Genomic DNA, 20,191 nt, shown 5'->3' on the forward strand with positions numbered 1-20,191 from the left:
CTTGGTCTTTATTGTATTCAGGCAATAACAAGAACATTTTCTTGTGGCTAATTTTACACTTTTTGTGCGTTCCCAAACATGCAGACCAAAGGCTTTGGTCTAATGGACAGTCTGCTCACTATATTATTACAATATGGCTAAATATCAAAATGACTGTGTTCTCTTTTATTAAAGTGTCTTTGCTTTGCCTGCTGTCTGATTATTGCCTTCTGCTCCTTTAATTCAAAAATATAATTTCTTGTTGAATGAGTACCGTACTTTCTACACCATAAAGCCTTTGTCTGATGGAAGCTGGCCTATAGACGAATCAAGAACCTATGCTCATTCTTCCAAAAGGAGAATGCTGCCCCGTTCCAAAATTCCACTTTCTACAATAAACCTTTATACTCTATAGCCCCCTCTCCAAAATATGGCAATTTTAAAAATCCAAATGGAATCCTAAAAAACATTCTTATTGTTGACAGGAATAAGCCAATCAAACAGCAATAGATTGCTACAGATGTCCACAGGACATTTAAGATTAAACACATCTCTCATACTTTAATAGCCAGTCTGACTCGGGGGATCATTATTTATGTGGGAATTCTTTCTACAAAAGAACATCACAGCTTACTTCAGTGGTAGAGGCAGCAATATGCGTATATTCCATTGAAATGAATGGGGGGCCATGAACAAGGGGGTTTCTGCCCCCACCCAATTTTCAGTATTGCAGCCCTTAAGTGTCAATCAATGTCTGTCTGTCTGCCTGTCTGTTAGGGAAATCTGCACCAACAAAGTGTTATTTGGTGCCATGACATGTTGATAATGTTTTCTGTTTATATTGTTGCAAGCCACTGGGATAAATCTTTATGATACAGTGGTATATGAACATGCTTATCAATAAAATAAATAATAATACCCATATGCTTAACTGTCACCCAGTAAGCTTCATTGCTGAGTGGGAATTTTAACCCTCGTCTCCCAGGTTTTAGACAAACACTTTAATTAGGATTGTAGCTTAAACCAGAAACTCTTCTCCTTTTGAGACTTTTGTGGGTGAGCTGAGAGTTTGTTTGGAGTCCAGGCATAGGCAAACTCGGCCCTCCAGATGTTTTGGAACTACAACTCCCATCATCCCTAGCTAACAGGACCAGTGGTCAGGGATGATGGGAACTGTAGTCTCAAAACATCTGGAGGGCCGAGTTTGGCTATGCCTGGTTTGGACCCTGGGTGAGAACCCAGAGGCTGGGAAGGAGAGTGTGTCAGATGGAAAAGAAATCAATATTGATTCATATACAGTGGTACCTCGGGTTACATACGCTTCAAGTTACATACGCTTCAGGTTACAGACTCCGCTAACCCAGAAATAGTACCTTGGGTTAAGAACTTTGCTTCAGGATGAGAACAGAAATCGCGCAGCTGTGGCGCAGTGGCAGCAGCAGCGGAAGGCCCCATTAGCTAAAGTGGTGCTTCAGGTTAAGAACGGACCTCAGGAATGAATTAAGTTCTTAACCCGAGGTACCACTGTATTTTAGTAAAGGTAAAGGACCCCTGACAGTTAAGTCCAGTTGTGAACGACTCTGGGGTTGTGGTGCTCATCTCGCTTTACTGGCCGAGGGAGCCGACGTTTGTCCGCAGACAGTTTTTTCCGGGTCATGTGGCCAGCATGACTAAGCTGCTTCTGGCGAAACCAGAGCAGCGCACAGAAACACCATTTACCTTCCTGCCGGAGCAGTACCTATTTATCTACTTGCACTTTGATGTGCTTTCGAACTGCTAGGTTGCCAGGAGATATATTAGTAACTTGAGTGTTATTTTTCTAGAAAAAGAGGTGCTGGAACTCACCATGAATGCCTCCCTTATTCTCTTAGAATGGCAATGGCGCCCACATGAGCAGTGCCAGAATTGAGTTCTGGCGAGTTCCGGCTGAAAAAAAGCCCTGAGTAACTTTGTATCAATGTAACATTTTTATATTGAAATGTGTATTTTTGTAACATTTTGTTTAAGTTGTCTGTCATTGCTTCAGTTTTTTGTACACTGCTCAGATATATTTTAAATATATTAAGCGGTTTAGAAATTAAATAATCAATAATAAAATCAAAGCTGCTTTGAAATAATGTAACCATCTTTGCTAATTCAAACTGAGCTCTGCTGTCCCCAAATGAACATAAATCCAAATGGCCAATCTGAAGCCATTTCCCCTTTAACTGAGATGTCTACCTTTTAACCCTCTAGATATGGTGGGAAAAGTTCAGGAAGGTCTCTTGACAAATACACAACACATTGACATTGTAAAAGACTTGGAACACATTGAAAGGAGCATGTGGAATGGAACTGAGTACAAAACTTTGATCATAATCCCAGTAGGAATGTTAATGAACTGTACATTCGGGGAGAGAATGTGGGATTGCCTCACGAGTCGGCCATTTTCAAGGACTCTGGAAATGATCACAATGCGAAAAATGCTGAATCTCTCTTCTGATGTAGGAAACTCTGTGTACTTGTAAAAGACATCCATTGACGTTTTGCACCATATGGATGTTTTGTTTTAAGACATTTCCCTCTTTTATTTCGTAGCTCTTGATCTAATAACATCAATGTGTGCTTCTGCCAACTTTTTGTTCACTTTTAGAGTTTACATTTATGGAGGGGATTTGATCCAAGATTGCTACAAAACACATATAACTCAGCCTGCATCTACACAATATCCTTCAAGCACACTTCCAGCACATTTCCCTGCTCAAGGAATTCTGAGCACTGTAGTTTATCCCTACAGAGATGCCATTCCCAGAAACCCTTAACCACAGTGTCCAGAATTCTTCAAATGTGCTTCATATGTGCTTAGGCATATGCAGCCTTATTGTGAAGTCTGCAATTCACTTCTAACTTAAGTTAAAGGTAAAGGGAAAGGTAAAGGACCCCTGACAGTTAAGTCCATTCGCAGACGACTCTGCAGTTGCGGCGCTCATCTCACTTTACAGGCCAAGGGAGCCAGCGTTTGTCTGCAGACAGTTTTTCCGGGTCATGTGGCCAACATGACTAAGCCACTTCTGGCACAGCAGAACACCAAAACCAGAGCAGTGCAAGGAAACACCGTTTACCTTCCCTCTGGAGTGGTACCTATTTATCTACTTGCACTTTTGGCGTGCTTTCGAACTGCTAGGTTGGCAGGAGCTGGGACTGAGCAACGGGAGTTCACCATGTCGCGGCAAGCCCAAGAGGCTCAGTGGTTTAGACCACAGCGCCACCGGCATCCCTATATGCTACCAGCTCGTTAAAAAAGCGGACCATTCTAGGCTCGATGTACCAGTGGTCTGATTCCTTGTAAAGCAGCTTTATTGCCATGTAAACAAAGAATGATACAGCCCTAGCAAACTCTTCTCTCCTGGGGACACAGGTGGTGCTGTGGTCTAAACCACTGAAGCTCTTGGGCTTGCCAATCAGAAGGTCGGCAGTTCGAATCCCTGTGACAGGGTGATTGCCCGTTGCTCTGTCCCAGCTCCTGCCAACCTAGCAGTTCGAAAGCATGCCAGTGCAAGGAGATAAATAGGTACTGCTGTGGTGGGAAGATAAATGATGTTTCTGTCACGTTGTGCCAGAAGTGGTTTAGTCATGCTGGCCACATGACCCGGAAAGCTGTCTGTGGACAAACACTAGCTCCCTCGACCTGAAAGCTGCAACCCCATAGTTGCCTTTGACCAGACTTAACCGTCCAGGGGTCCTTTACCTTTTCTGCTGCCTTCCACTCCACCACCCACCTCAGTCAAATGTAAAAACCAAAATTCATGTTGGTTTGGGATGACTTACTGCACAGTGTGTTTCAAAGTTCCACTGTTATAGGGTGGTGTTTGGCGATCCAGACTATTTTCTTCCAGCCTCTGCCACCCATTTGTAAAAGTGCTATTCTGTGAAAACATGAAGCATAAGGGTTGTAATGCACTTTCTTTGCTGAAAGTCCCAACAAACAAGTCCTAGGGAACCATTCTATTTATTTATTTTACTTATAGTAGTGTTAGAGAGAAAGAAAGCGATCACAAATGATAACATGCACCAAAGAGATATCCAGTTCTTCGTACAGCTATGGAATTTCCCAAGGAGGTTGCTATAAAAGGACCAAGTGTCAGCTGTTTCACGGAGTGTTAGTTTGCCTTTCCTACCATGGAAGTGGAGAGGTCAGAAGTGGCAGGGTCTGGGCCTTCAGCAACACCTGGCGAGTTGGGCGGATGATGACACTTGCAGAGATGCGTGACTAGAGCTTCCTTCGGCTCCCAAGCAGTTGTCTCTTGGTGGCCCGGCAGCAGCTCCCTCATTAATGCAGGATCAGGTTCCCCCACATTGCTTGCCAATTAGCCAGTGTTTATACACACAACTCCCATTCCTGTGTTCTGTGGGACCTAACCCCAGATGGTAACAATCAGGAACGTGACCTGCTTCGACTGCTGCCGCGCTTCTGTTTCATTTTCCGTTTATTTTCGGCTCTTCGACGTATACCTCAAAAGATTACAGGACGGGTCTTGCTATCTGTGAGAGTTGCAGAAGAGGTTACTCAGTCCTCGTGGATGGCTCCACAGATGGAGCATTTTAAAGTTCATTAGCTTGTCCACAGCTCTTTACTGAGAGTTTGAAAGTCCCTTCATTTCAGCTTGCAGGAGTTTCTGTTTAAGTTAGAGATGGTGTTTCTAAACAGAGTTTCATTACCAATGTGTGCCTATGATTTCTCCAGCTTCCTCTCAGTTAAAGTGGACCGGAGAAATCCTCTGAACAAAGTACACAGACGCCCCCCTTTCCCCTTTTTCATTCCACGTTGCTGCTGTCCAAGGTAATAATATATTTTTAACAAGCATACTCTTTCAGCAAATGAACTACTTAGGCAGGCACACAAAGCAATGAAATCATGTAAATACGTGACTAGGAGTACAATAGAAAGGGCGTGTACATGGGCAGGACTTTTCAATAATAAATGTGTTTAGCATCAGCATGTAAAACGAATTAAGCATTCTCCGAATAAACTGTAACATCATAAGGAGATGACTTCCATAGAACTAGGAACTAAAACCCCATGAAACAGAGGCAATCCTATGCACACTTACTTGGGCGTAAGCCCCATGGAATACAGTGTGACTTGCTTCTGAGTAAACATGCATAGCTTTGCACTGCACATCCGTTTTATTTAGGCTGTGGCAAGGGCTGCTCTAGGAGTAAAAGGATTTGATTCTTCACCGAGACAGCTGAATGAAGTTTTCACATCTTGCATGCGATGCGCTAAAATGTAGAGACGGATTTGTAATTTTGGTAATTTGAAAATGGGGAAATGGGGAAAGTATTTGCTGCAAATGCTTGACAGTTCACTTTCTTTCAGCTTGCTAAAAAGGAATGGAAATAAGCAAGCGATTTAAGAAGATTCGCCATCCTTACTCATTTCCAGGACATTATTAGAATTAACCACTAGGGGTCACAAAAGAACGCTCAATCATAGATATTCAGGCCCTCAAAGCAGCACATTGAATTACTTGCCAGGCGTTTGTATTCTGTTGGTGTGTTAAAGTAATTTCACCCTCAGCAAACTATGGTGAGCCAGCCAGCTTCAATTGGTTTTTCAAGTGGGTTGGACTTTAAAAATCCAGAGACTACCTGACTGTTTTGACTTTTTAGAAGTCATACACAGAAAAGTATGTGGGCTACTACTGTTTTTTAAAGCACAAACCACTTTTTTACCTGTGACTGGGAATGAATTCACATGAGGACCCTTTTTTTTGTAACCCCCCCCCCACAAAAAACCCCACACAGATTTATGTGAAATTGTGAGAAACCGAGATTGACAAATTCACCCATAAGCCCCTTTCTTGTGTTAGAAACGTGAAAGTGGTCCACATGATTAAAGCGGCAGTCTTGGCCCCACTCCAGAAATTATGCACCTTTCCCAACCTCCAAAGGCCTAAGCGTTAGGTGTGAGCATACCCTCCAACATTCCTGCAATGAAAATAGGAATGTCCTATTCCATTATTATTATTATTATTATTATTATTATTATTATTATTATTATTATTATTACCACCACTCTGGGCAGCTTTCAACATATATAAAAACATAATTAAACATTAAAAAAAAACCTTCCCCATACAGGGCTGCCTTTAGGTGTCTTCTTAAAAGGTTGTGTAGTTACTTATCTCCTTGGCTCGGGGGTTGCATAACTCCATACCCTCCAACATTTCTCCGATGAAAACAGGGGTGTCCTAAGGAAAAACAGGACATTCTAGGCTCAAATCAGAAACTAGGATGGCTTCTGTAAAATCCGGGACTGTCCCTGGGAAACAGGGACACTAGGAGGGTCTGAGCATCAGTAACTGGAAAGGCTATATGCAGAGACTTCTATATGTGTTGGTTTCCCCAGGACTTAGAATCCAGGACCTGTATCTCACAAGGTTCCAGATTCCAGGAAAGGCTTATGCGCATAGCCCATGGAAAAGGCAGCCGTCTCTGATTTTTTCCGAAAGAATGTTGGTAGTGAAACTGAAGCGGTTTTTATTAGCAGCCGATGCAATCCTACAAGCTATGAAACTGGCTTCATTAACTGTGCAACCCGACTTACTCAACGGCATATGTACTATTGAAACGTTAATAAAAAGCATTTAACGTTGAAGAAAATATTAAGTAACCGCTTCATAATGAAAACCTTGGTTCAACTCAAAGCACGACGGTGGAAAGAAAATGGTTTGATTAAATTACTTTCGTGCCGTGAACTGTGGAGTGCTTTTCTCAGGGTTTCAACAGGAAGGCATAGTGCTGCGGTGCAGAGAGGCTTTTAAAGCCTCAAGGATGTGGGCATATTAAACAAACTGCAATTATTCTTAATGCATTCTAAGCCTTTACAAAGGTGTAATCAAGGGAGGGCTCTGGTGACTGTCGAGAATAATGCAGGGAAAACCAGGCTGTGGGCCAGTTGCGACAAGGGTCAGGCTGTTCCGCACATTCTACTCAAGTAAGCTTTCTGCCACATTGTATTTCTGAAGCACCCTAAGGAGAGGACAGCTGTGAGGAGAACAAGGCCAGAGTTAGAAATAAATAGTGGGCGAGATGTGAGACAACATCCTCCTCATCAAATCAATACCCACCTGTGCCACTTATTATGTTCACTAGTTCAGGGGTGGGGAGTCTTTTACAGAGTGCCACATTCCTTCCTTGGCAACTTTCCAGGGGCCACATGACTGTGGTGGGCAGGGACAGAGGGCAAAGTGGGTGCAGCAATACAAGTGAATTGTATCATTTGCACAGTATTTATACACCCCCCCAACTTTTCGCCAATGAAAATAGGGATGAACAACAACAACAACAACAACACAGTGGTGCCTCATGTTAAGAACTTAATTCGTTCTGGAGGTCCGTTCTTAACCTGAAAATGTTCTTAACCTGAAGCACCACTTTAGCTAATGGGGCCTCCCGCTGCTGCTGCACCGCTGCTGCACGATTTCTGTTCTCATCCTGAAGCAAAGTTCTTAACTTGAGGTACTATTTCTATTTCTGGGCTAGCGGAGTCTGTAACCTGAAGCATCTGTAACCTGAAGTGTCTGTAACGCTAATAATAATAATAATAATATTTATGCCCCACCCATCTGATTGGGTTGCCCCAGCTATTCTAGGCAGCCCCCAGCTTACGTATTTTAAAATATTAAACATAAAAAAGCTTCACTATACAGGGCTGCCTTCAGATGGCTCAGGGGGCATATAACTCCATCCCTTTCAACATTTCTCTGATGAAAACAGGGGCGGCCTAAGGAAAAGTGGGACATTCCAGGATCAAATCAGATACCGGAACGGCGTCTGTAAATTTGGGACTGTCCCTGGAAAATAGGGACACTTGAGGGGTCTTCACTCATGCCCCTCTCTATCCTTAAAAATAAAATAAAATATGATTTTCAATTTTATACATTTCAATAATTTCCCAATCGTTTTAACATTTCAAAACCCCCTCTTTCTGTAGTTCCTTACATTTATTTTTTATATTTTCTGCATATTAACTTAACTTAATCATGTGTTCATCTACTTTAAATATATACTCTTATAAAACTGCCCCTCTCGATCCTTGATCCAGGCGAGCGGAAAAATCACTATCAATGTTCAACCACACAGAAACCTTCAGGTAGAACTGGTGGCGGAGAGAGAGGATGTGACTGAGGAGAAGGTGTACCTGGGGAGAGATCCAAGATCAGGTAAAGAGGCTTGGACCAAATGTCTTCATTTGAACCCTGGGCCTGAGGTTCTCCACCCTTGCAATAGGATGGGCAACCCCAGCATAATTCAGTTATCCTGTTCCTTACGCAAGGGTGGAGAACCTGTGGCCCTTTGCTTTTGAACTCCAACAACAACAATTTTTTTATACCCCACGCAGCTGACTGGGTTGCCCAAGCCACTCTGAGCGGCTTCCAAAAGACTATAAAAACACAGCAAAACACCAGACATTAAAAACTTCCCGATGTCCATGAAAGATCATGTCATTGTTTATCTCTTTGACATCTGACAGGACGGTGTTCCACAGGGTGAACACCACTACTGAGAGGGCCCTCTGCCTGATTCTCTGTAACTTCCCATCTCACAGTGAGGGAACCTCAAGAAGGCCCTTAGAACTGGACCTCAGTGTCTGGGCTGAACGATGGGGATGGACCATTGGAGTGAAAAAGCATCTGGAAGGCCACTAGTCTTCTACTGAACATAAAATATGGCTCACTGTGGTAAATCAGGGCCACCGCACGGCAATTCTCCTTACCCTTGCTTGGGTGGGGGCTGCAAAGTTTACATATCACCTAGGCCTCAAAACTGGCCATGAGGTACAGTGGTACCTCGGGTTAAGAACTTAATTCATTCTGGAGGTCCGTTCTTAACCTGAAACTGTTATTAACCTGAGGTACCACTTTAGCTAATGGGGCCTCCTACTGCCGCTGTGCCGCCGCCATGCGATTTCTGTTCTCATCCTGAAGCAAAGTTCTTAACCCAAGGTACTATTTCTGGGTTAGCAGAGTCTGTAACCTGAAGCGTCTGTAACCTGACGCATCTGTAACCCGAGGTACTACTGTATATGTAAAAATGCAGGCTGGGCACATCTCTGCATAAATTCAATCAGTTACAACTCTCTCGGCCTCAGTTTCCCATTTGTAAAATAGGAATGAGTGTGAATGGCTCCGCTATAAAGCCCGCATGAATTAGGACCTGAATGCCTGTTACCACATCACCTTGCCTGGGCACTAGGCTCATCTGCCCGCATCCCCTGGGAAGTGACTGGCATAAGACTTTCTCAGTAATGACATCCCCTGGGTGGAACTTTCTCCCTAGTATAGATTGCAGGATGCAAACTTAACTTTTCATTGCTGGGCATATTCTCCCAGGCTTTTTAAAACCCATTTAAGTAAATGTTAATTCTATTTTAAGAGCTGTTATTCGTATTGTTTTAAGACTGAATTACATCCTCATCGTGTTATTGTTTCGTTTGCATTTGTGAAACCTACCCAGGAAATATCTGTTGGAAGGTTGTGTAAAAATGTAACAAGGTGAGATACTGGTGGATGCAGATTGCCTGTTACTAAAAAACATTTACAAATGTTATCTTTGATTAACCATGAGATAAAATTCAGCAGACACTGCTGTTGGGCAACTGTTTTTCATTACACCGCAGGTTGTGCATAGCTCAGAAATACAGCCAGATAAAGGATACATAATTTTAATCATGATAAATCAGCAAGATGTTTATATGGCTTAGTTAGTCATTCAGTTACTAATGCCCTCAAAACACAAATGTTAACTGAGCTGATTTATCCTATCCAGTACGATCATTAGATTGCTTCTACTCGATTTAATAATAATAGTGATGATGATGATGAAAAGCCAGACCAGTGGTCCATACAGCACCCTTGAGGAAATTGTCCTTCTGTAACCAGGTTCAATGTGGCTCAGAAACTGCACCTAATACTCTTATCACAAATCTGCCAGCTTTTTGTGACCAGTTTTAAAAGCTCTATATGACTGTGGTCAGCTGCTTTTAGCTGCTTTGGGAACCATCCTTTATGACCTATAAAGCAGGGAATGGGAACCTTTTTTTCAGGCCAATGGCCATATTATTTATTTATTTATTTATTTATTTATTTATTTATTTATTTCAGGAGTTCATATACCATTGAATGACAGTAGACTCTAAGAAGACTCACTAGAATGAGACTAAAAAACGAGTTAAGACAATAACATCTGGATTCAGTTTAAAATCTGGGTGTTCAGCAGGGAGGTGCCCTGTCTGACCTCAACTTGCAGGGAGTTCCACAAAATTGAACCCACAATACCAAATACAAGGCTCCTGTGGCTATGCGTCTGAGCTATGGGGGACCACTCACAGTGATTCCCTCAAAGACCCCTGGGATCAAGCAGGGATATAAGGAGGACTTGTGGATATCCCAGATACGATGGGTGGCATCCCAGCGAGATGCTGACTTTGTAGCATGGGATTGTGGGAGGTGTAGAAGTCAGCTGACTAAGTATCTCCCAGCAGTTAAAGGCCTCATTTAGACTGTTGATGATTTTACAAGTTCTTGTTTGGCTGAATGAATGATTGCTGATCCATTTTCCTCATACAAACAGCTTGGATGAGAAATGCTGGAACCGACTCTGGGGTTGCGGTGCTCATCTCGCTTTATTGGCCAAGGGAGCTGGCGTACAGCTTCCGGCTCATGTGGCCAGCATGACTAAGCCGCTTCTGGCGAACCAGAGCAGCGCACAGAAACGCCGTTTACCTTCCCAGAGGAGTGGTACCTATTTATCTACTTGCACTTTGACGTGATTTCAAACCGCTGAGCTTCTGATTGGCAAGTCCTAGGCTCTGTGGTTTAACCCACAGCGCCACCCACGTCCCTTAAGACTGTCTGTACATGCAAACAAATAAATAAATGAACATGTACATATCTCCCCCAGCTGATATTTTTTATATTACATATTCTTTTTTCTCAAAACAAGTACCTATTTTATTGCATTGAAGTGGATCAGAATGCCCACCATGTTCAGATCCCTAAAGAGCAGAAAATATTTTACTTACACAGTGGGGACATCGGAGAAGAAACCTAGCATACTCTAGAACTGCTCATCCGTCCGATCTCATCCAGTTCCAAGGTTTTATTTTTGTAGATGGTTACGCATGTTACTAATTTTGCAAAAATCTTTCATCCCCCTGCAAATTCCCTAGTCAATTCTCTCACACAGAGGATTTTCTCTTTAAGGAAAAAACAAAACAAAAACCCTCTGGTAAACATATGAAAGCGGGTCACTTTTAAAGAAAAGACTTCAAAAGGAAAGCTGTTATAGTTGGCTTTTGTTTTGGAGCTCAGAAATGAAGAAACCCACCCAACTACTTGGAAAGTCTAATAAGCAAAGAAAAATCTTCAGCTTTTTTTTTTAAAAAAGAAATCAACTGCTATAAGTTGCCAAATGGCCTATGTGTGCTTTGATTGGTAGCAATTAGAGTTTCTTTGAAAAGTAAACTTAAGGCCTAATCTAGTTCCACTTTAAACAATGGGAGGTCGACTGCACCCTTGGAGCTGGATCCTGTCCATGTTTCTTCAGACAGGAGTCCAATGAAATTTATTTACAAGTAGGGCTAGGTTGAACCCTTCGAATATAAAGCATGTCACACACTGCACAGCAGATAATCTGTGTTTGCCACAAAATGTACACTCAACAGGAAGTCTCAACCGATTTTCTATCTCTCTGACTGGCTGACTTCTGTGTTTCCCAACACTTCTCTGTCACTCCAGAAGCACACATCCATACAGAGTAACATGTGAAAAGACCTTCAGAAAGTTCCCCAAAATGTCCAGGGGGAAATAGCTTCCTTACAGCTATGATTATTCATTTCCCTGAGAGGTAAGAAGTCTCTGAGACAGTCTTCTACAAGATAATCTCATTGTGAGGGGAGTCCTCCATTCAGGAGGGCCTCCTGCTGGTGGGCTTCCTATAGGCATGACATTGGCCAATGGGAGAACAGGATGCTGGACTAGGTGGGCCTTTGGCCAAACCCAGTAGGGCAGCGGTTCTCAACCTGTGGGTCTCCAGATGTTGTTGGACTACAACTCCCACCATCCCTGAGCTCTGGGCCTTGCTAGCTAGGGGTAATGGGAGTTGTAGTTCAACAACATCTGGGGCCCCACAGGTTGAGAAAGGATGCAGTAGGGCTTTTCTTATGTACCTAGTACTGGGACCCATGGTATTTTTGTAGCATCTGTTTATTTTAAAATTTACAAGTTGTGGAGTGAGGAATGACAAAGTAGCCTTAAGGAGCAATCCTATGCACAAAGAACTGGTGCAAAGCAAGCCGACGTAAACTTACACAAGATTCAAGCTTTGTTCAGCAGAGGGGCTGCTGTCATTGCTTAAGCCTGGAAGAGGGGAAACAAGCCTTTCAAACAGTGTTCTGTGGCAGATTGCCAGGTCACAGGACCATCTGAACCAGACTTAAAATACAGACTAAGCCCCTCCCCTCTGCTCCTGCCCCCAGAATGCTGCTTTCTGGGGGACTTACACTAGCCTCAACTCAGGCAACCAAGCCTTGGCTGAACAAGATAATAATAATAATAATAATAATAATAATAATAATAATAATAAAATTTATTTATACCCCGTCCTCCCCAGTCAAGGCCGGGCTCAGGGCGGCTAACAAGCAATAATAAAGACAAGTTGAATGAATACAACTTAAAAACAAGATTAAAATACAACATTGAAACATTAAAATGCAGCCTCATCACAGGAGGAGAAAGGAAAAAAGAAAAAAGAAAGAGGGGGAGGGAATTAAATTGGCTCCAAGCGAAAGGCGAGGACGGAACAACTCTGTCTTGCTGCCCTGCGGAAAGAAATCAGATCCTGCAGGGCCCTGGTCTGTGAGAAAGAGCATTCCACCAGTGCATTAATTCAGTGCATCTGCAGCTGAATTGGGATGGGGGCACTGGCGGGCCACCAGCCACGCCCCCGTCTGCTCTCCGCCCCTGGTAGTGTAGCATGCAGCTTAGCCACTGGATGGAGGACTTAATGCTGCCTGAACTGGGAATCAACAAGCCAAGCCAGGGATCTGCTGGATCCTGAGCTGCTCACCCCAGCAGATCTTGCCACAGAGTTGCCCTCTAAGTTTCCCTAAAGTAAACAGAATTCCACTTCCCTCTCCCACATTGCTTTGTACCAACTACCTGCAAAAAACTAGATTCCCCCCTTCTTTAGTTCCACCCCCCTAACAGTTTTCTTTAGCCCCTAATCCAAGCAGGAGAGGTGTGATGTCTAGTAGCCACCAGCCATCACTTTTAGCTAACAAAAGACACTGAGTGCAGGTCATACTAAATGCCCAGAGCAATGCTTACAGCAGTGTATTTCTCAGAACAGGAAGACTTGGGTTCAATTTCCCTGCTCAGCTCTGACCCTCTTGATTAAGTCACACTTTCAGAGCCTAAACCACCCCAAAGGATTTTTATTGAGCTCAACACGGATGGCACCTTGTGCAGTGCCCAAAACTCCCTGGAGGAATGCGGAATATACAAAGCTGACATGAAACGAAGGAATATTACATGGAATCAGCCCTAGTAGTGTTCCTTGTTTCATGGCAACAGAAGAGGAAATAGTAGGAACTGATAAGCAAATGTGTTATTTGCTGCTACCCTGAAACACTCTTAAATGGTTGTTTATTAAGATTAGCAACATGCAGGAAGCAGGCAGACTATTCATTACTAGATTTCCCAACTTGACATAGCACTCATTAGAACAGAACTAGCTAGGCTGATAATAAGCATAAACAAGACATCGGCACCTGTACAACTCTTCTGCAAATTGGCCATTGCAATGTAGACTTATATATAAGTCCAGATCCAAACGTGCCTCCAACCTGAAAAGCAATTATTTGCTTGTTTGATTAATATAGCTGCAGGATAAAATGCCAGGGATAGTTCAGTGAAACCATATGCCTTTAACATCTCAAAGGAACTTAAAAATATATATATACATGTGCTTGACATTAATGGCATAAGTCTATACATGGGCACTCCAAAGTATGTCCATTGAGTTCAATGGGACTGATTCCCATGTAATTGATTACAGGATTGCAGCCTAGTAAGAGGTGGGAAAAAGCAGCCTCAATAGAGTCCAGGTACCAACATTAGGCTGCAACCCTAATAGTAAGCCCCCAATTAAATTAAATCAGATTTACTTCTGATTGGACATGATTAGCATTGCACTGTAAGCTAGCTTCCATTTTGGCTATTTCCCCATCCTCAGGCAATGTCATGCACTGGCTGGATGCAGAGGAAGGCACCAGCTGGGGAACCCCCTCTAGGGGACATACAGGGGATTGGTGGTGGGATAATAATGAGTGGTCAGAGGAAGAAGACCAGGGGATGAGGTGTTGGAAGATGGAGGAGCAACAGGGTTTAGTGAGCAGGAAGAGTCTGTGGCAGAGAGCAGTTCAGACTCTGAGGCTGAAGCAGAGGCTGAAGAGGAGGGGGGTCAGGAAGCTGCTGAAGAATACAGGGAGTCCCCCCCCCCTGCTGCAACCAGCTCCCCTCTGCCCTGGTCTCCAAGAATGCACAGAGAAATGAAAAGAGCAGAACAGAGATCAGTTGTGTGCAGGCACAGTTTGAGACTGCACGGGGAAAACCCTGGAGATGAGGAGCCTCAGAGAGGGTGGGAACGTGGGGACCTTTAATCCTCACAACTGCTTCATTGGGGCAAGTCCTAGTAGGAAGAATTGCTGAGACTACTAGGCCTGAGTTCTGTAGTTTATTTCCTTGAATAAAGTTTTAACTTTACTGGCCTCAGGTGATTTGTTGCTTTTGTTGCTGACCTATGCCTGACTCAAGGCCTGACAGGCAAGGACTCTGATTTTCTTAGCATTGTGCATTTTTGATAAAATGTTAACAGTCTCACTGTCCTTTAAGGTATCTCTAATCAATACAATCCATACCATGAATTTGTCATCGATCAATTAGCTCTAGAACCTTTGCCAATTATACTTCACATCACCTCTCTATTTCCCGCCTTCCCCACAAAACAAGGGGGTTATTTACCTCTCAAAGTTACAGAAGATTAAATGAGTGTCTTATTCAGTCTCCTCATTGCAAAGTGAAATCATATGTAAAGAATTATGAACAGAACAGCTGCCTCCTTTGGTTATTTTAAGACTAGACTTTGCCAAATTAAAGTACAATAAATTACCTAAGACATACTGTGTATATGTACAAGCTCTGGGCTTAGGTGCCCCCAAATCACAACTACATCTTTAAAATAGAAATACCAGAAATGTTTGATCAGCACTGGAGAGTGATTGGTTGACTCATATATCTTGCTTTTCATGATTACTTGCCAATTTAGCACTTTGGAAATGTTGGCAAACTCTAGTGTCTTTGTCATTAGAGACACGAGTGTCATTAACTAAGTTTTTAAAAGTCTATACATGTCACTTAATAAATCATAAAGTCAAAGTCATTTTTCTTTTTCTAAAAAAGCTTTTTCTGTTGCATCATGTGACGGGCAATTGTTTATATTTGAAGATGAGATAACATATTAAAAAACCCAAAAGAACATTTCCTAATTGACTCAGCACTGTAACATATGTCTTTCACGTGTAACTGTACATCGTGGTAAGGATTTGAAATTAGAACAGGTTTCAGCAAGGATAGTTAACAGCAGGACATACTTTTAATATATGGCAACATGGATATAAGCAGTGGAATTTTGTGGCTCCTCCCTGCATTATGAAGTCTGGTGACAACTTCAAAGACCCCCACCTGTCAATCACCTGATGTCACTATGACATCTGGTGACAACTTCAGAGGAGCTCACCATTGGTTTCAGTCAGCTGTTTAGCTCTGACAACAAACCCAGCTTTCTCCATTTGCAGGCTTGGTTTGGAAACAAACCACACCTGCAAATGGACACTTTTCCACAATGGACTAGCAAATTGGTGTGAAGAGGGGGGAAATGTTTTTTTCCCCTCTTTTTTTTCCTTTTTTTCTTTTTTCTTCTTTAAGAGGGGGGAAATGTTAATTTGCAGCCACAGCTTGAGTACAATCTGTACTTGCAAACATGGTGCTTCAAATAGCCTCACTGTCAGTGCTGGTTAGCTGACCAGCACTTTAAGCTCCTTTAAACTCCTAATTGGTCCTTTCCTTGGCAGCTGCTTGGTTACATCATTCATAATGTCAGGTGTGGCATAGGTGGGCGTGGTTTGGGGGGCAGTCTTGTTTATAAAAAATATGTTCAAAAATACAATAATAGTTTTGACTCCGTGCTAGCATTCGAGTGATAAAGAAACTAAAAGGAGGTGGACTACAATTAAGGATTTATTATGTTTTCAGAATGTATTAGAAAAATTATATAGAAAGGTTTATTGTTTTGTGTACATTCGAATGTAAGATAAAACATATGCAAAGGGACTTGACAGGAAGTCAAAGTTGAAGAAAAGATTTTGGAAGATAAAAAGGGGAAAAATATTTACTTTCATTATTATCATTTTCTGTGCGGGTGTGGGTGTGTGGGTGTCTGCACATATGTGTGTTGTTGTATGCAATGTTTGGGAGGAAATAAGACGGTAAATAACAAATAAGAAACTAAAAAATAAAAATGGGGGGCATTCTTGCAAGCCATACCCCAATGGGTCCAGTTAGACCTATGGATGTGAGGATCACCACCACTGATTCACCGGTTTATGAAGTATAATTAGGTTGAAATCTTAAATACACTTACCTGGGAGTAACATACTTCTGTAGAGGATTGCAGTGTCAATTGATCGGAATAGGAAGCTATCATGTACATCAACCAAAATCCTATCTCTGTGCAGAGGTGGTTTTGTGCAGAACTAGAATGAGCATTCCCAATAGCTTGGCTCTCTCTCAGCTTTTTAATGAAACAAATCACATTCTTTAAGAACAATTTTGGTATATCAAACCAGGCATTCCATAAACCAAGAATAGGATTCTTAATTTAGTTTCTTGGAAGTTTCTTGCTTCCAATCCAAAATGAGCGATAGTTGAAAGAATTTATTGTGGAAAACTTAGTGGAATTTCCCCCATTGAACTCTGTTCCTGAGGTTTTCTTTCTATTTCCCTAAAAGAACAAATGAGTTGTGAGACTTGGTGTACCAAGAAATAAATTTTCAGGACTTGGAGTGCAAACTTCCAGGTGTGCACGAGGTAAATAACTGTGACATTGTGACTAGAACTGTGACAACTGTGACTGGAAATACAAAAGGAATTACACTAGTACTGCAGGCAAAAATAGCAGAGTAAATATTTAAACTTGGGGTGCTAGTTATTAATTTTTTCCTGCTATTTAAGATCTGTTTAATATGCACAGCATTTAGTTTCTCATTAGGGACAAGCGAATCTGTCAATTTCAGTTTCTCTCAGGTTCTTATTTTTCTGATCTCAAGTTTGGTCCCCTACATTTCCACATCAGTTTGCATTTTTTTTTAAAAAAATGTTCTCATGAAAATTCATTAGCATTTTAGTGTAAGTTTCTCCTAATACATTTTCGTATGCAAATTTACCTGATATACACATCTTTGGGAGCAGTTTCCCCTACTATATGGTGTTTTTGTATGTCATCTTGACCAATATATGCCTTTTAATGCACATTTGACCCTAGTCAATGTATCTTTGTACACATTACTTGGCTAGAGAACTGTATTGCAAAATTCAGAGAACTGCAGATTTTGAAGTTTAGCTGCCTATCAGCTGACAATTTGTTTTGAAAAGGGCAGATTACGTAGGTTCACCTTTAACTGCAAACTGAACCAAAATTCTTCTCCTCCTACCGCCACCTTTATTATGTAGATCATATTAAGCGTGTTCTCCCTAACAGAGAGCACGTGTTGCGGTTGGGGGAACAAGCCACCCTGCAGTGACTAGGCAAATTTGGTAAGGAACCCAAGCCTTTAAGTGGTTAAATTTGGGTTGCTGGGGAGTTTTGATTGTTGCCAATTTGGAGGAGGGGTAAGAGTCTTTAAATACAGGGGCCAGACGTTGGACGTCCTCTTGGCCGTTTTGCACCGGATCACATGGAGCACTTGGACAATCTTCTCATTGTCTGGTTACATTTCTTTATTTCTGTATTTCCCCTTTCCTTTTAATCCTCTCTAGTCCCTTAAATAATTTAATTCCCCCCCTTTCCTGTTCAATTTCTCCCCCACCCCTTACCCTGCCCTGTGGGAAGATTCTCCCTGTATCTATGGCTTGCCTTTCCCAATAGGGAGAGAGCCCCCGTTAGGGGCTTTCTTTTGCAAAAAGGTTTCCCCCATTTCTCTTGTTGAAATTGTGGGGCTAGTTAGGGCTGTTCCCAGCTTAGGTGGAATCACTTTCGTTATAGTATCCCCGAAGGTTGGCTTTATTTTGAGTGTGTGCAGTGCTGTTGGCCAAATTTTAAGATAGCCTTGGGTGGGAGCACTATTTTGAGTTCCTTTAAAATTGCTATGAGACTAAGATTCTCAAGATCAGAAGCAGGGAGGCCTATTCGGCCTGCACATAACTTCCAAGCCTAAGTCTGTTACAGGTAGCAGTTAATTGTTAAGTCTCTGTGACACGTGACTCATTCTCGCTATTGGAATGTATCTGCTTGCAGGCCCAGGGGCTCCCTGCGCCTCCAAGGACTATGAGCACTGTATATGCTCTTGAACTATGCTGTTTCTGAACAAGTTTATTTTCTTTAAGTTTGTTTTGCCCTGATAGTGGCGACTGCCATTTTAGAGACGAGCCATTGTGGCTTAGTGGCTAAAGTATAGGACTAGGACCTGGGAGACAGGGTTCATATCCCCCTCTTAGCCATTGTTATAACAAAACAAAACAAACTGCTCCTTTTGGGCTATTCTGTTGCTGGGTAGTTCAGCCCATTCGTGATAAAAGAACTTTGGGTTTTCTTGAAGGGGTGCTTCCCTCTAAAAGGGCAAGCAGGGGTACCTGGACAAGCTGTGGGCTACCTCAACTCTGCTATTTCAGTGGAAACATTTATGCCTGGCTTAGCAGGTGATCCTAGGGCTTTGCCCTAGAATTTAATGGCCTGGAAGCGTTTCCGGCCTGAATAGTGTCCCCATGTGGTCCATGAAGCATTGGTTTCACTGGGTCAGCGCATAGTGCCGGTAATGCCTAGGTTGCAGGATTGGTCCCTGTATGGGACAGCTGCATGCTCCCCCATTGCTCTACCTGGACACTTAGGTCCTTTTGGTGGTTACCTCACTGCGAGGGATGTAACAGGCGCCACGTTTGCAATATGCAAGTAGGAGAAAGCACCTTTGCGTGCCCGCATTGCAGTTTGCTCTGTGCGTTGCAGGGCACGGCGCTGCACAGGCTGCAATTGCATTGCATTGCATTGCGTGAGAGATTTGCAGTTGCATTGCACGGAGGGTGTGTGCATTGCATGGAGGGTGTGTGTGCATTGCATGGAGGGTGTAGTTGCATTGCACGGAGTGTGTTGTTGCATTGTACGGAAGGTGTGGTTTCATTGCACGGAGTGTGTGTATGTGCATTGCACGGAGGGTGTAGTTGCATTGCACAGAGTGTGTGTGCATTGCATGGAGGGTGTAGTTGCATTGCACAGAGTGTTTTTTGCATTGCACAGAGTGTGTGTGCATTGCACGGAGTGTGTAGTTGCATTGCACGGAGTGTGTAGTTGTATTGCATGGAGTGTAGTTGCATTGCATGGAGTGTAGTTGCATTGCATGAAGTGTGTGTGCATTGCATGGAGCGTGCTTTTTGCATTGCACGGAGTGTGTAGTTGCATTGCATGGAGTGTGTGTGCACTGCACGGAGTGTGTTTTTGCATTGCACGGAGCGTGTAGTTGCATTGAACTGAGTGTGTAGCTGCATTGCACGGAGGGTTTGTGTGTGCATTGCACAGTGTGTAGTTGCATTGCACGGAGTGTGTTTTTGCATTGCACGGAGCGTGTAGTTGCATTGAACTGAGTGTGTAGTTGCATTGCACGGAGCGTGTTTTTTGCATTGCACGGAGCGTGTTTTTTGCATTGCACAGAGTGTGTAGTTGCATTGCACAGAATGTGTAGTTGCATTGCACGGAGTGTGTAGTTGCATTGCATGGAGTGTGTGTGTACTGCACGGAGTGTGTTTTTGCATTGCACAGAGTGTGTGTCTGAAAAGGAAGCTGGCTTGGCGGCAGCTTTGTCAGGACTTCTTTAGGGGTTCTGGCCAGCGTCGGCCCTGTA

Source organism: Podarcis raffonei, chromosome 7, assembly GCF_027172205.1.
Source record: "Podarcis raffonei isolate rPodRaf1 chromosome 7, rPodRaf1.pri, whole genome shotgun sequence".
Taxonomy (NCBI): domain Eukaryota; kingdom Metazoa; phylum Chordata; class Lepidosauria; order Squamata; family Lacertidae; genus Podarcis; species Podarcis raffonei.